The 15,936-nt window shown below is 34.8% G+C and overlaps 1 long non-coding RNA gene across 1 annotated transcript in view; it reads left to right on the top strand.

The window, feature by feature from the left end:
* The first annotated feature begins 523 nt into the window (after positions 1 to 523).
* Positions 524 to 15,936, top strand: part of LOC117665739 (uncharacterized) — a 48,401-nt gene continuing 32,988 nt past the window's right edge. Inside the window, exon 1 of the long non-coding RNA XR_004591453.3 lies at positions 524 to 619. This is a non-coding gene — a long non-coding RNA (uncharacterized LOC117665739). The remainder of the gene's footprint in view (positions 620 to 15,936) is intronic.

Below are 15,936 nucleotides of genomic sequence, written 5' to 3' on the forward strand. Positions count from 1 at the left end.
ACTTTTTTTTTATTAATAAAAGATAGTTTTGACCCATGATGATATCATAACCTATTTTTTTAAAGTTTTTTTATTTTTTAAAACAAACAAACATTTAATACATCAGTCATTCCTTCCGTGTGACATCTCGGTGTTGTCTCCAATCATTCTTTTTGTTACTTCTTCTGTCTTTGTTCTTATCGGATCAATTACAACAATTCATCCTAACAAAATATTCTGGTTATGGCATTTTTATATATAACTATTAATTTACTTATTTGTATCTCTTTTCTAAGCAATAGTAAAATTGATTCCATATCTTAAAGTATTCTGAATCTTCTCTTTCTTTAATCATCAAAGTCAATCTATTCATTTCTGCACAATCTAATTTTTTTTAAATTACTTCTCCTTCCAAAGGTATTCTCTCTGCTTTCCAGTATTCTGCATAAACAATCCTTGCAGCAGTTATCACATGTATAATCAAATAGATATTTTCTTTGCTATTTTTTTTCTGGCAGGATACCCAATAGGAACAGTTCTGGTTTTAAATCAATACGCTGTTGTATCATTTCTTCCAGCCATATCTTAATTGGACTCCAATAATTTGAAGATACCATAACCTATTATTGTCAGAAAGCAGGTAAGAGAGTTTATCCTACTTTATCCTACTTACACTGGGAAATTATGAAGAGATTTCAGCTAGATGTTAGTCAAAAATTCCAAATAATGTCATCCCTTGGAATGTTGATATATAATTTAAACAATCTACCAAATGGAAATGGGTAGGAGGGGAAGTTGTTTGTCCCTCCCTAAACTCAATATTATTACTGATCAAATAGTTTTTATACATTTTAGACTTCTGATGCTACACTTCAAAGAATTCCAGATGGGGCTCTGCCTTGCTGCCTGACAAGAAAAGGAAGTTTTACTTTAGCCCACAATGGATTGATTGGCCTAGTGCAAAAGGTCACCAAACACTACACATGCCTGCTGGGGCCAAAGCTTAGTGAGGGAATCCTGCCAAGCAGGATTAAGAGATCTATTCTCTCTCCAGTATGCATCCATAACTCACTCTAGCATCAAGGGCAGTTATGCATGCACATTAAAAGAAGAATGGACCCCAAGAGTGCAATAGGATCTTGCAAAGTGTCAAATGGCTTGTTTGACACAAGTAAACTTAACTGAAGGATTGTAAAGAAATCTGCAGAGAAGAGGAGGGGAAGAGGAACTGAAGGGGAAAAAAAGGAAGCTATATTTAGTTCAAATTTAAGTCTTGCACCTTTGTTGGAGAATCTGGATGTGGACAATGGATTCAACGATAATATAGAAATCAGAAATTATCTGGAGGTAATAAGAAAATCTCTTCCTATGTACCATGAGAGAAAAATAAAATTCCTCTCCATAAAATTTTCTAATGATTTACCAATAGCAAGGCAAATTGGCTGTTAATATAAAGACTTCACAGAATGCCTTCCTTCCTCTGAGAGTCATGGATTATGCACACAAATACCTACAATTATTGGGTGTTATAATTCTTTAGCTCATGGCCATGAGATATTTGTATTTCAAACCAATATTTTTCCAGTGGATCTGCACTGTACGTTTCACTTTATGTCACCAGTGGCACAGCCATACAATATTTTTGAAGGGCAATCTGCAATTATTTAAATACACTGAACTCTATGTTAACTCACTATATACAAGAGTTAGTACATTCAGACTGATCCTCTGGGAATGTGGGTTATAAGGAGTGGAATTGGCAAGAACTAAACTTGTATCATGTGTTTCCAAAACACAGGCTGACTATTCATCTGTGGAACTTTATCATGTTTGAAATTCTGTAGAGTCCCAATTATTCCTCACTTTTAACATTGCAGCTTTATTGTATAAACTGACACACAGCTAGGAATAAAGTATATATATATATATATATCATATATAAACTTATATATATATATATATCGTATATAAACTTACTGAAATAACACATATCTATAATACTGATGTGAAGAAATAGCCAACAGGATGATGGTATTAATATAACATTAAGATGTTGTTAAGAGTAAGAAGAGCCATGGTGGTGCAGGGGTTAGAATGCAGTATTGCAGACAAACTCTGCCCACAGCCTGGAGTTCGATCCTGACTGGCTCAAGGCTGACTCAGCCTTCCATCCTCCCAAGGTCAGTAAAATGAGGACCCAGATTGTTGGGGACAATATGCTGGTTTGTAAACCACTGAGAGGTACTGTAAAGTACTATGGATTTGGTATATGATTCTAAATACTACTGCTATTGCTATGACAAAGTTGGAAGGGAATTTGGAGGTCTTCTGGTCCTACTTCCTGCCTTCAGGTGCTTTGGAGAATAGGTTGACCCTTCTTTGTGGCAGCCCCTCAAATATCTCATAAGATTGTTCAATATTTAACTTTGTATCTAAATTCTTGCTTATATCTATATATTGCTCTTATGTGGGCTTAAGAGCAAGCTCTCACCATTTTTTATATTTACACTGAAAACTTTATTAAATATTCTTATCAAAAATTTTAAAAATTTGAACTAGGAATGTCACAGGTTTTAAATGTATAACCAAGAAAACAAAACCCCAAAATACATCCTCATCATCTTGTTTGGTCAAACTATAATTTCAATTAATTACAGATTGTTCCAATATAAGCAAATTATAAGATGGAGGGTAAAAGGGAAAAGTAGGCAATTTCAATATCTCTCTCCTATCTATGGTAATGGGATAATGGGGACTATAAGAACATGTGAATAGCCATGCTGGATGAAGGTGATCAGTCCGATTCATAAGGAAGTTCATCATCAGGAGTGAAAGTGATAGCTCTCCTCCACTCTCTCCCTTCCAATGGAGGCAGATTCTTTATATGCCACACATATGCTTGCTTTAGACATTCCCCCATTAATGCAAGCCTATTCACACATTTCATTTGGCTAACAATTAGAAAAAGACAAACCATCTCTGATTTAGAAGCAGGAATTCAAGTTGATATGCGCCTTTTTAGTCTCAGCATAGTAGAAAACTGTGCCATTCATTCTCAAATCATTGGAATCAGAGAAAATACCAAAGGATAGAAAATCGGAATTCTGAGGCCATATGGAAATCTGGCATTTAGGTTGCTCAATCCTAAATTCAAATATGATTGAAGCTGTGATCTCTGGAGCAGTAGCAGGAGCCCTAGGAGGGAGCAATGCTTCATTTCCTCCAAAAGAAAAGATCTTCAGAGCTGTTCATCAAGGCAAACCCCCTTTATAGGCATCCTTGGCTTTCGTTACTGCAACCACAATGGAGGAAATAGTCTCTTCATATATTAAATGTTAAAAAAAGAAATAAACAAAGATTCCATGGATATAGGCCTCAGGCATTTGTTTAAGATTACTTAACCAAAAACCATGATGGAAACTTCAGCCTACAGCCAATTCCAATGAGTTCTGCCTGAAACTTAGTTGGAATGGATGACTCCCAAATGAAGTGACATTTCTTGATGGACACTGGAGTAAAGTAACAGCAAGACTGACAGAAAAGAAAGCCTCCCATATTTTAAACCCGTAATCATCACAATGCTGCTAAAAAAGAGCCCTCTGTATTTTTCCCTTTTATTTCTTTGTGTTGACTTTCTCACGCATAGCAAACATTTGGTGCTCGAGTTGCTGAACATCTTTGAAAGGCCCCATGAAGTGTGAGAATTTCTGAAGGGAATCATTTCATCCAAGTAACTGAGAACATTCCAAGAAGAGGGGAGGGGGCATGGTGGCCCTTCTTCCATCGCCACCTGTTTCTTGGGATTATTTTTGTTTGTTTGGGCTTTTTTTTTTTTTTTTTTTAGCAAAAGAGTGGAAACTGTACAAAACTACAACTTTATCGGAAGCTTCAATTTCGGTAACAAATCTTGCCGACCTTTCCCAAATCTTGTGGAGTGAAGAATGTAGGTTTCCAGGCAATGGTGAACTGCTGTTCTAATCCTTTTCTCTCATTTTCAAATTAAGCAGTAGCAACACTCAATTATTCCTATTAATTAAACTTTCCTCACTCTCTACTGACTCTGATAATTATTTTTGTGTTTTTTTTAAAAAAAGAACTATCTTTGCACTTATGTCATAAAATTTTCTGCCTTTTTCCCTTTTATAATATTTGTATTCAAGACAAACAACAGGAGGTTGAATTCAGGCCATTTAAAAGAAACATCTGCTGACATTTATTCATATGCTACATGTTCCACTTTCATCATTGAATGTAATGGTAAACACACATTCCAGTCAATAATGGCAGTTCCCAGCCAAGCTTTACAAATGGTCTCTTTAACACCTAAATTGACAGCTCGGGAGAATTTCAGATAGAAGCTAAATATGGTACTTTTGGACACTCTTTTCCTAAGTCTAGAATGACTGGAAAACATTAATGAGAATGTGCATTGTATACAGGCAAAATTGACATGCATGGATAAATGCTTCAGCATTTACTATTATATATATATATATATATATATATATATATATATATATATATATATATATATATATATATATATATACATATACATATACATATACATATACATATACATATACATATACATATACATATACATATACATATACATATACATATACATATACATATATATATATATATATATATATATATATATATATATATATATATATATATATATATATATGGTAAAGTGTGGGGGGGTTAGAGTAGAGTATCCTGAATAAGGAAACATATGGTATTCTTTTTAAGCATGAAATCTCTGTATATATTAAAATAAAAATCTGACACCCTATTTAAATGTCAGAAACAAATGTTCTTAAATAAAATCATATTAATTTTTGTATCTCTTTGGATAATAAAAATGTTTCTATCTAAGAAGGAATTAGGTAAAGAATAAAAATGAATATTATACTTTTTGAGAATGTTGGTATTTTAGTCAAGATCTGTGAATATGTAGCCAAATCATAACTTAGAAAAAATAAAACCAAATTAAATTAGGAGCTTTATAGCAGCTTTATAGAAATCAAGGACATGTGGTGGGAATAAGATTATCTGATTTTTCTAACTGGATCTTTTCAAACATTCTTTTCTGATACTAGAAACAACAATTTGTTTGATTTTTAATTGATACCCTTTTTTACATTTTAGTACAGGTTGATTAACATTCTTATATCTAGATCGTAGAATAATCTCAAGTCGAGCAGAAAATCACAGCATTTACCAAACTCCTTCATGTGTGAATAGTTTTTCCTTTTAAAAATTCTGGTGTAGTTCATAACAGGTCATTCACTATTTAACAAGTTTTTTAAAAAAACAAAACCCTACATGTTTAAAAATAATGAATGCAAAAACATAATTATAGATCACAAAGTTAGCTTGTGAAATATAACAAAATATCAGTTAAGGAATACATTTTATAGGTTTGGAGCCCTTAGTTCTGGGAAAACAGTGAAACAATGTTAAATCAATTACTTATAATTAATTTTAAAGAATTATAAACAATATTGCAGACGACTTTTTTTTAAAAAAAAAATCCATCATCTTGAAGATCTGCTAGGTAATGGATCAGGAGACTTCATAAACAGTTCAGGGCATCATTATCTATCTATCTATCTATCTATCTATCTATCTATCTATCTATCTATCTATCTATCATCTATCTATCTATCTATCTATCTATCTATCTATCTATCTATCATCATCATCTAATCTATCTCTATCCTGCTTTTTCATTCAATTAATTTTTCAAAGCAGCTATCAATATTTTAAGAGGGTACAACAATTAATGTTAAAAAAGAAGGTGAAAACTAGACGTAAAACCTAAAACCTTTCTCTTCTTGTAATTGCAGCCACCTCATCTTCTTGAATTTTCACTCTTCTTTGTCAGAGATCCATTCTCCCTCTATATTTTTTTTAAAAATCATTCATAGTTAGCATGCTTTTGGTTAAGACTGCTTAATCTGGTCTGTTTGTTAGTTGATATAAATAACAACAAAAACCTATACATACAATTTAATAATGTAAGCCAACACCAGAAAATTCTTTGATGCTAATTCTAGAAGCAAAATTATTTTAGCTGTAACAATATTATGGTATACAGCACTTTTTCTCCAAGCAATTAACATACATTGTCAATATGTTTATGACGGAGAAGTCATGGTTTGAGAAAAGTCATGTTTCAGTTCAGTTTGGACCATAATTTTTGCCCTAATAAGGTAAAGTATGAATTAATATTTAGCCTAGAGGTGGCAAAACTTGTAACTGAACTAACAAGAGTGTGTTTGATCGAACAAGAAATTCATAATGATGTTATCATATAAGCCTATATTAGAATGTAATTCAGGTGGGTTAATTAACATTGAGGATATGTTAAAACAAAAGTTTTGGCTGATGATATCTCTTTTCAAATACACTATTTTTCCTTCTAGTAATCTTTCCTGTTGATATCTATTAGCATTTCATCTCTAGCACAAAGAATTGTTTAGTGGCTAGTTTCACATATTTCATTATGCCAGAATATGATTTTCCTGATATTGAAATTGCTTTTCAAAAAGCATATAAGCTGGAAAGCATGAAAGTATGAATCCAATACTGCATTTTTAATTACTAAAATTGATATTCACACATATGCATAAGTGGGTTTGTTTAATTACATACATAATTATAATTTCCACAAAAGTAAAAAAAAATATTTCTATACAATCACATATATAGATAATAGCTATATGACATTTTTAAATAATTGCTTTTACCTTGGACATAGAGATCATACTGATCAATCTTTGTATTGCACTGATAAAGAACTTGTTCAAAATTATGTGCTCTCCCTACTATACTACATGATTGCAAGGCCATATAGTGGCTATTTGGATTTTGCAGCCTAGATGTATTAGATGGGTGAAAGGAAAATCGGGTGTTGGTATTACTGTTAAAACTGACTTCTATCAATTTTCATGGCCTGTTTTGCTATTTCAATAATATATTTTGGAAAAAAAATTGTACTTGTATATAATGGCATAGTCTATGGCATGGGTGCTGGATCTGGATCTGGCCCATGGGGTGCTTAGATCTGGCCCATGGGGCCGCCCTGTAAACAGTGAAGAACTGCCCTGGGGTGCCTCTGCCAGTGAAAATGGAGCTTGGCAGGGCCGCGCACAGCCCTCCTGATTTCAATTTTCACTGGCAGGGGGTTGCAGGAGGCTGTCACAGCCGAAAATGGAGCTTGGGAGCCCATTTTCATTGGCAAAGCACTTGGGCCAGCAGAGGTGCCTCTGACACGAGTGACATAAAGCTGGCCATGCCCACCCTGGCCACACCCACACCAGTCCCCTGAGGTCAAACACAACCCTGATGCAGCCCTTAATGAAATCTGAGTTTGACACCCCTGGTCTATGACAATCTTTCCTAGCTCATGCTGGTTGAGAATTTTGAGAGTTGTAGTCCCAGAGTATTGAGATAACACCAGCTTGCAAAAGGTCATCCTGATCATGGAGTGTATCTCTTCATTTTTATTTGTACATGTCTGTGTTTCTCTCTCTCTCTCCCCCCCTCTCTGTGTCTATATATATACATACATAGACTGACTATTTCAGGGCTATATTTCAACTGGACATCATTACCAGATGATGAAATAGTTCAGTGAAAAGAGGGAGGAAAATGATGACACATATTATGTTCAGAGAATGCATTAATTTTTTTGTACATTCTGTTATGTGCAATGATGCTGAAGAGAGAGAAAAAATAGACCCCTATCACTTGCAATTTAGGCAAAGCTGTGATGATCTTTTGCGACCTTCAGACAAGTAAAATCAATGGGGAAGCCAGATTCACTTAACAAACATGTTACTAACTTAACAGTTGCAATGATTCACTTAACAACTGTGTCAACAAAGGTTGTAAAATGAGGCAAAACTTAACAAATGTCTCACTTAGCAACATAAATTTTGGGCTCAAATGTGGTCTTAAGTTGAGGACTACCTATATTAGATTTATCTGACATTCCAGCCCAATGCCTGAGGGAATCTTTTTTGCTGGAATGATTTATTTTCAGTGAATGGCTTGTAAGTTGTTTTGACTATGTTTCACACAAAAGTCCCCTTTTTAAAAAAAATCCATTGATATACATAAATACATAAAATTACTCTCTGAAATATGATAATATCAGTGATTACTCATGGTACTATTTTCTTTCTGTGAAGATGTAAATTGTAACTCTGCAACTAACTTTCCAGCCATAACAGCAAAGAAAAACATGTACCTAACAATTCCATTTAAAAAAAAAATTCATATTACAAACCTGCCTTCTAGAAATCATGTGCTCTAAGGAACAAGGCATGTTTTTAGTGTTGCATTTTGTCTCACCTTACATGAATTTTTAAAACTTTGAGGTAATTTAGTCATATTTGAGAACATTTGTATATTTTATCAAAAAAATAATTAAACATTTTTCTGATGTAACCCTGAATGAAAATTATTCAGGGACAAGTGGCTTAACACTGGGTATTATTCAAAAATCTCACACAAATTTTACTACGCAAACATAGATATGAACCCTAAGGATGGGAATTCTACATAGTAAATTAAAAATATATGTAATGTCATGAAAGACTGTTTCAGTATTCTGGGCGGGAGACTATAGTAGAATTAGTAATAGAGATATGACAAGAAATGTCTGCTTGAAAGAGCTGTATTTTTGTGTGGGAAGGAAGGAAGGAAGGAAAGGAAGGAAGGAAGGAAGGAGGGAGGGAGGGAGGGAGGGAGGGAGGGGGGAAGGAAGGAAGGAAGGATAAAAGAAAAGAAAAGTTTTAAATTAGTGGCAGAAAAATAAGAAGTATGTCTGAAATGCTGATACAACAAACTCTACTCATCATTCTTGCTCTCCCTCCCACTTGTTTTTTCTGGACTGTGAGATTTCTTTCAGCTATAAGAGAAGAAGATAGTCATTTCAGAGCATTGCATTATGGTAATATATCTGTGGTAATGGTTCATAAATTATACCACCATATCATTTGTATTTTTCTTTTGAAAATTGCAATCCTGCTGCCTTTTAACTTGGCTAATGATGCACATTTTTATGATCCACTAGCCTTGTGTGGGAAGGAGTTATATTTTGCTGCAACTAATATCAAAGTAAAGGGGATATGTCATATTCATTTCATGATATTATTTTATCGAATGCAGATAACACAGAATAGTTGCTTTATTCCCTCCATTAACATTCCTTGACAGTTTTTAGTTTTATCATTAGAAGATTTCTCTCCATACATTCATCTACATGTCATTCAAATAACATTAACTTAAAATAAAATCTTCAATGTGATCTAGCATTATCGTGTCCTATTACAGATTTGGCAATGCCCATTTATTGTAAACTGAAAACGGTGGCAAAGCACTAATAAATCTATGGAATTTATAATTGCTATTATTTGTTCATTAAGCAATATACAAATCCCCAATGACTGAAGCTTTCTGAATGATTCATGATGTAGAATTGAAGACAACTTAGTAACAATTAAACAAAACACTATAGAGCAGTGACTCCCAACCTCTTGGGGACCAGGGACCTGTTCCATGGAGAAAGGTTTTTTCACAGACCGGAGGGGACATAATTTTGCATGCTGTCTGTCTCCCGCAGATGGGGATTTGCTTGTTTGTGTGGCCCCTGTTGCTCACATGCCACAGCCCAGTGCTGGACCATGGACCGGGGGTTGGGGATAGTGGTGGGATTCAACCGGTGTAACAACTGGTTTGCTGAGCATGTGCTTTCCGCGCACACAGTGCGTTTGAAAACAGGTCTAAAATTTACCTTCTACTGCAGCCCTGGTGAGTAAAACAGCTGAGGCGTGGCAATCCGCTCTGCCGTGCCAATCAGCTGGGCTTCAAACAAAGGAAATATAGGTTGGTATAGCGCATGGGCAGGCAGGTGGGCCCAGCTGATTGTCAGAGTGAACCGGTTTGCTCTCAGTTGATAGACGGAGCTACCAGTTCACCCAAACTGGTCTGAACTGGCTGAATCCTACCTCTGGTTGGGAACCCCTGCTACATAACACATCATATAAAACTGTTACATTTTATTGAAACTAAGCAGCTAGAGATTAAAATCAGAATAAGTGCTGTTCATTTGTTGTTGTTGTTGTTTTTTTTTGATGGACTATTCTGCTTAAGCACAATTTAAAAATAGAGGATCCTAAGAAGAGAGAAAAGGGGCCTTGAAGCAGTGGTGAAATCCAATTTTTTTTACTACCGGTTCTATGGGTGTGGCTTGGTGGGCGTGATGTGGCTTGGTGGGTGTGGCAGGGGAATGATACTGCAAAATCTCTATTTCCACCCCACTCCAGGGAAAGGATACTGCAAAATCCCCATTACCTCCCCATTTCTGGGAGAAGGATATTGCAAAATCTCCATTCTCACCCCACTCTGGGGCCAGCCAGAGGTGGTATTTGCCGGTTCTCTGAAGTACTGAAAATTTCTGTTACCGGTTCTCCGAACTGCTCAAAATTTTCGCTACCAGTTCTCCAGAACCTGTCAGAACCTGCTGGATTTCACCCCTGCCTTGAAGGTGCCCATCAAAACAAACATTAGGACAGCAGGATTACATGTATCCAGTCAATGGTATTGACAATGATTACATGTATCCAGTTGGTACTGACTAGAGTAGTCCCTGCAGTTTTATTGACAAGATGGGACTGAGACTCATGGTCTCCTGAGTTCTAGCCTGATTCCTTAGCCAGTAGGCAATTTTTCTCATCTCATCTCATTTCATTTTATTATTATTTTTCTTAGGTACGTATCCCTGCCTCTTTTCTGGGAGCTCAAGCATTGTGTTGTCCAATTTTTCTCCAGACCTGTAAATTAACTTCAGCCTAAGGTCACTTAATAAACTTCCATAGCTGAGGGTGGGTGGACCCAACTCTCTCTAGTTCTAGTCCAATACATTAACCAATTGCATTGACATTCAAGTCCAGCATGTCCTCTTCTGAAATTCTTTAACAGTCCCTCAAATTTATGAGCAGAAAACTGGTTCTGAATTGCTCAGGGTTTTAGGTGCTATTAGAAAAAGCTTCAAAATTGCATAATGTTTGAAATTTATTTGGTATCCTAGAAGCCTGTATCTTTCTCACAATGTAGTTGCTTGAATGTAGCAATACAATCATATTCTATTTCTGGAACCCTTTGTTCAAGTTGAAATGGAATTACTGTAAAATAGAAGCATTAATCCACAGAAACAATCCTGAATGAATAATAGGCAATGATATCAAAAGTCACTGAACTATCAAACAGAAGTGCCTGGTAGCTCAGCAGACTAAAAGCATTGTGATTAACACCAGCTGTCTGCAATTACTGTAAGTTCGAATCTCACCAGGCTCAAGGTTGACTCAGCCTTCCATCCTTTCAAAGGTAGGTGAAATGAGGACCCAGATTGTGGGGGCAATAAACTGACTTTGTATAAATATACAAAAGTATGAAGGCTATTGCTTAACGCATTGTAAGCCGCCCTAAATCTCTGGAGAAGGGCAGCATATAAATCAAATTAAAAAAAAGAAGAAGAAGAAGAAGAAGGAGCACAACTGCTTTTACTGCCTCACTCAAAAGACTGTCCATCAGTGTAACCATAAGTTTAGTATATTCCTAAAATATTAGCAGCTATATAACTCATGTACCTTGTCCAAAAAGGAACAAGTATCTTAGGTATTGTTTAGGTTCCAGAGCCAAGTAAGTAGTGCTCTTGCAGAATTGAATTAAGTGCTGCTAGTTTCAAGTATGCTGGCATCATTTCTTCAGTTGATAACATATTTGCTAATTTCCCAAGCCATGCAATCATCTTATTTTGGCCAGTTCAAACTCGAGTTGAGATCATGTATTAGGATAATCTTTCTAAGGCCTCACAAAGTAAAGCTGTTTCCTCTCATTGGCACCAAATGATGCAGAACATTTCAATTGATGCTATACTAAAAACTGTAATAAATTGGCATCAAGGAGAATTATGTTATCTTCACAGTAATCTTCAAGAAGCTCTAGTTTAGGGTTCACAAGATGAAATGACAACAAATTCAAAACCAGAATATATTCTATTTAATGTTTGCCTGATGATTCAATGGAAGTAATGAAATAATCCTTTATTTATTTATTATAAATAAAATTGATTGATTTATTGATTGATTCATTCATTCATTCATAAAATTTATTAGTCACCCATACAATCATAAAAGATAAAAATTGTATAAACTAAACTTATAAATTAATTAATACAAAGCCAAACACTATGGTCCAATTAAAGATGGGGAGTGTGGAAGCAGAATTGGGAACAGAGGTGGGAACTGTTTTAATCTATCAATCACCTCCAGTGTGATGCTCCGTCATTGGAGCCCCAAGATAACTTTATACTCCTCATCACAAAATAACCATGATTATCTATACAGCAGTATAGATCCAAATGATCTTATGGGTTTTACCCTTTTGTGTTTTAGTATTTTTCAGTCAAGAGAACACACACCTGCCATTGACTTACCAGAATTAATAACTTTAATAAAATTTTCATGCCTTAAAAAAAAGATACAAATAAAATATATAAATTGATTATGTGCCAGCTAAATGACTATGTGCCCCTAACCTAGTCTTTCGGGTCTTCAATGGTACACCTATTACCACTGTAACTGATTCCATACACCTAGCTGATGGTCACGCTCTTTTCTTGCTTTACATCTTTTCTGGTACTAACTAGAGCCTTCTCTAGGAAGCTAGGTCTTCACATAATGTGTCCAGATTAAGAAAGTTTGAACCTGTCCAAAGCCTGGGATAATTTGTTTGATGATTCATTTGTTTAGTTTGCCTTTTTATGGTACTGTCAGTAGTTTTCTCCAACACCAAAGTTCAAAAGCATCAATATTGTTCGTGTTCTGCTTCTTCAAAGTCTACCATTGTCTTATATTAAGTATCATAGGAAATACGATTGCTTACACGAGTCTCATCTTTGTAATTATAGACACTTCATGGCATCTGAATATCTTTTCCAAGGCCTTCATGGCTGTTCTACCCAACGCTAGTCTGTAGCAAATTTCATGACTGTTTGTTCCTTTACTGTTGATGGTTGATCTTAACAGGCACAATCTATCCATCACTTCAATATTTTTAGTGCTAATTCTAAGAGTGATTGCTGTACCCGTTGTCATGGAATTATCTATTTGAAACTCATATATATCTTTTCAAAGAAGCAGTTTCTCCCTTATTTTAGATGTTACAGTAGAAACACAAAGAGAGTGTATAAGAGTGTTTTATTTTGTACAAAAGATGTAAAGATCAAAATAACATTTCAAGACAGATGTTGCCAGAGAGCACTGTTCTTCTTTTTCTTCTTTTTTTAGAACTGATCTTGGCTCAGAATTTTTCTCTGGAAATGTTAGCAAGCAAATTGGGACAGAATTCATGGGTAGGGCAGAATTCATGGATAGGACTCACCTTCTTGAGGTGAGATTAAAACATAATCTCTGTATAATTTGCTTTTTCATTAGTCAATCCACAGTTTAGTGGTAGGCTTATAAAAATTTGTTTGTTTTACATGAAAAAATGCTTATAATATCTTTTTAGGACCATAACTCATTTTTATCTTCTGAGATAAGTGAAATTCCAAGAACTTCATCAAAATGCTATAAGTCTATGATTTCAGGATAGTTATAAAGTTCTATCCAATTACTCAACTTGTTTTGAATGACTATCCTTGATCCTTCAGTTCTTGCTGTTCTTGACCATTAAGTCTTGCTGTGGTTTAGGATGACCTGTTCTTTCAGTTCAGTTCCTTGATAGATTCACTTGAATGATAATGATAATTGCTTCCTTTCCTTTATGAAAGGGACAGAACTTATGAAAGGGACAGAGCTTTAAGCAATTTTAACAGTATTGACAAGGGATGCACTTCAAATATTGGCAGAGCTAAAAATGAACGTTGGTTTTAGGTTTAAAAACCTTCAAAAATAGGGTACCTATTTTTGCCTCTTAAACCAAGCACACCAACATGTGAAAAAGAGTCTCAGTTCACTGGATACCAAACAAGACATTCCAGATGTATGAAAGATTCAAGTCCCTCAAAGCATAAGACTATGTTGCAGAACCTATGGAAAAAGATTTCTGGTATCCACAGAAGCTTTGATTTACTAAAAATAATAATAGCCAGGCCTTTTACAACCTGGTATCTTCAAGAATTCATAAACTACAACTTTTTTCATCTTCAGTAGACAAAAACATCAGGACAATATAAAAAAAAATACTCTTGGATTTACTTCATTCTTAAAAAAACAAACAACTAGGAATAGAATACTCTATGGCTTGATTGATTGATTTAAAAAAAACAGATTAGGAATGCATTGACCATCTTATTTATAGTTAAAATAAGTTTCTTCTGGGGTTATACATTTATTCTGTTTTATTGGTTTGAACATTTTTATATAAAGATATTATTATAAAAATCTGCATTTAAATTCACAATGTTTTGCTTCTTATGGAAATAAACAAAATGCCAAGATAAATCAAATACAATCATTTTTAAAGAAAAGAAAGAAACAAATGGGGTATGAATAGAAGTTTCAAAGAGAAATAAGAATTAGGGAACCCACATTCAGTATTTCTAGCCGATAAATCATTTCTACATATGAACATAATCTTTAAGGAAAAGTTCTGTTGATATAGTTACAAAATGAAAACTGTCCTTAACTGCAGAGTTCTTCAAAACTCTTTATTATTGTGTTAACTTTTCCGTCAGTACATTTCCCCGCATTATGAAACTGCTCCGGCAAAGAAAGGTTTACTCTACTTTTCTAATATTAGAGATACTAAATATGGCAGGAATTGAGTTAATTTACTGTACTTTATAATACACAGGAAAATTAAATAGTAGAGGAAAAAATGTGGTTTTAATATTTATTTTTTCTTTTATTGTTGCAATCAATCAGCCAAGAAAATATTACCAACAACATTTTTGAATAGATTTTCTCCTAAAATACACATTTCCTAAAATTATGCCTTTCTAATGCATTTTGAAATGAATTCTTATCTCTAGGATAACAGGGCAAAATTTAGAATATTAATAAGAGACAAAAGTAATGGTGTTTTGACTGTATATTAGACCAGAAGGTGCTCATTCCATTAATTCACTCTGAAAAATAAAATTAAGGAGCATCTTCCATTCACATATCAGTGTTGTGCTCCAATTCATATACAAGTTATACCTGGTTTCCAAAAATCCCTTTCCTGATTTAACTTTCTTTAGGTTTTATTAAAAGGATGCAGCAATATCAAACTAGCACTTAGTAGAATATCAGTGAAGACCTTGGAAAACATATTGAGATACTGGGATGTATCTATACCCATAAAGTTAAAAACAGTGAGAACAATGGTTTCCCTGTAACAGTCTATCAAAGCAAAGCATTGTCAAAGGATAGGAAGCAGAGGTGGGTTTCAGCAAGTTCTGACCAGTTCTGGAGAACCAGTAGCGAAATTTTGAGTAGTTCGGAGAACCAGTAAATACCACCACTGACTGGCCCCGCCCCCATCTATTCTCTGCCTCCTGAGTCCCAGCTGATTGGGAGGAAATGGTGATTTTGCAGTAACTTTCTCCTGGACTGGGGAGGGAATGGTGATTTTGCAGTAACTTCCTCCTGGAGTGGGGAGGGAATAGAAGTTTTACAGTATCCTTCCCCTGCCACGCCTACCAAGCCACACCCACAGAACCGGTAGTAAAAAAATTTGAAACCCACCACTGATAGGAAGAGTATTGATACTTATGAACTTTGGTATCAGAGGAAATACCATGGATAAAAAAGAAAACAAACAAATAGATCATGAAACAAATCAATGCATAATGACTAGGCTCAAATTATCATATATTGGATGCCAAGAACTAGCTCTCTGAACAAGGTCTGTAATGCTGGGACTGGTGGGAAGAAAGATAAGAAG

This window comes from Pantherophis guttatus, chromosome 1 (genome assembly GCF_059756535.1).
Source record: "Pantherophis guttatus breed Tessera chromosome 1, ASM5975653v1, whole genome shotgun sequence".
Lineage (NCBI taxonomy): Eukaryota > Metazoa > Chordata > Lepidosauria > Squamata > Colubridae > Pantherophis > Pantherophis guttatus.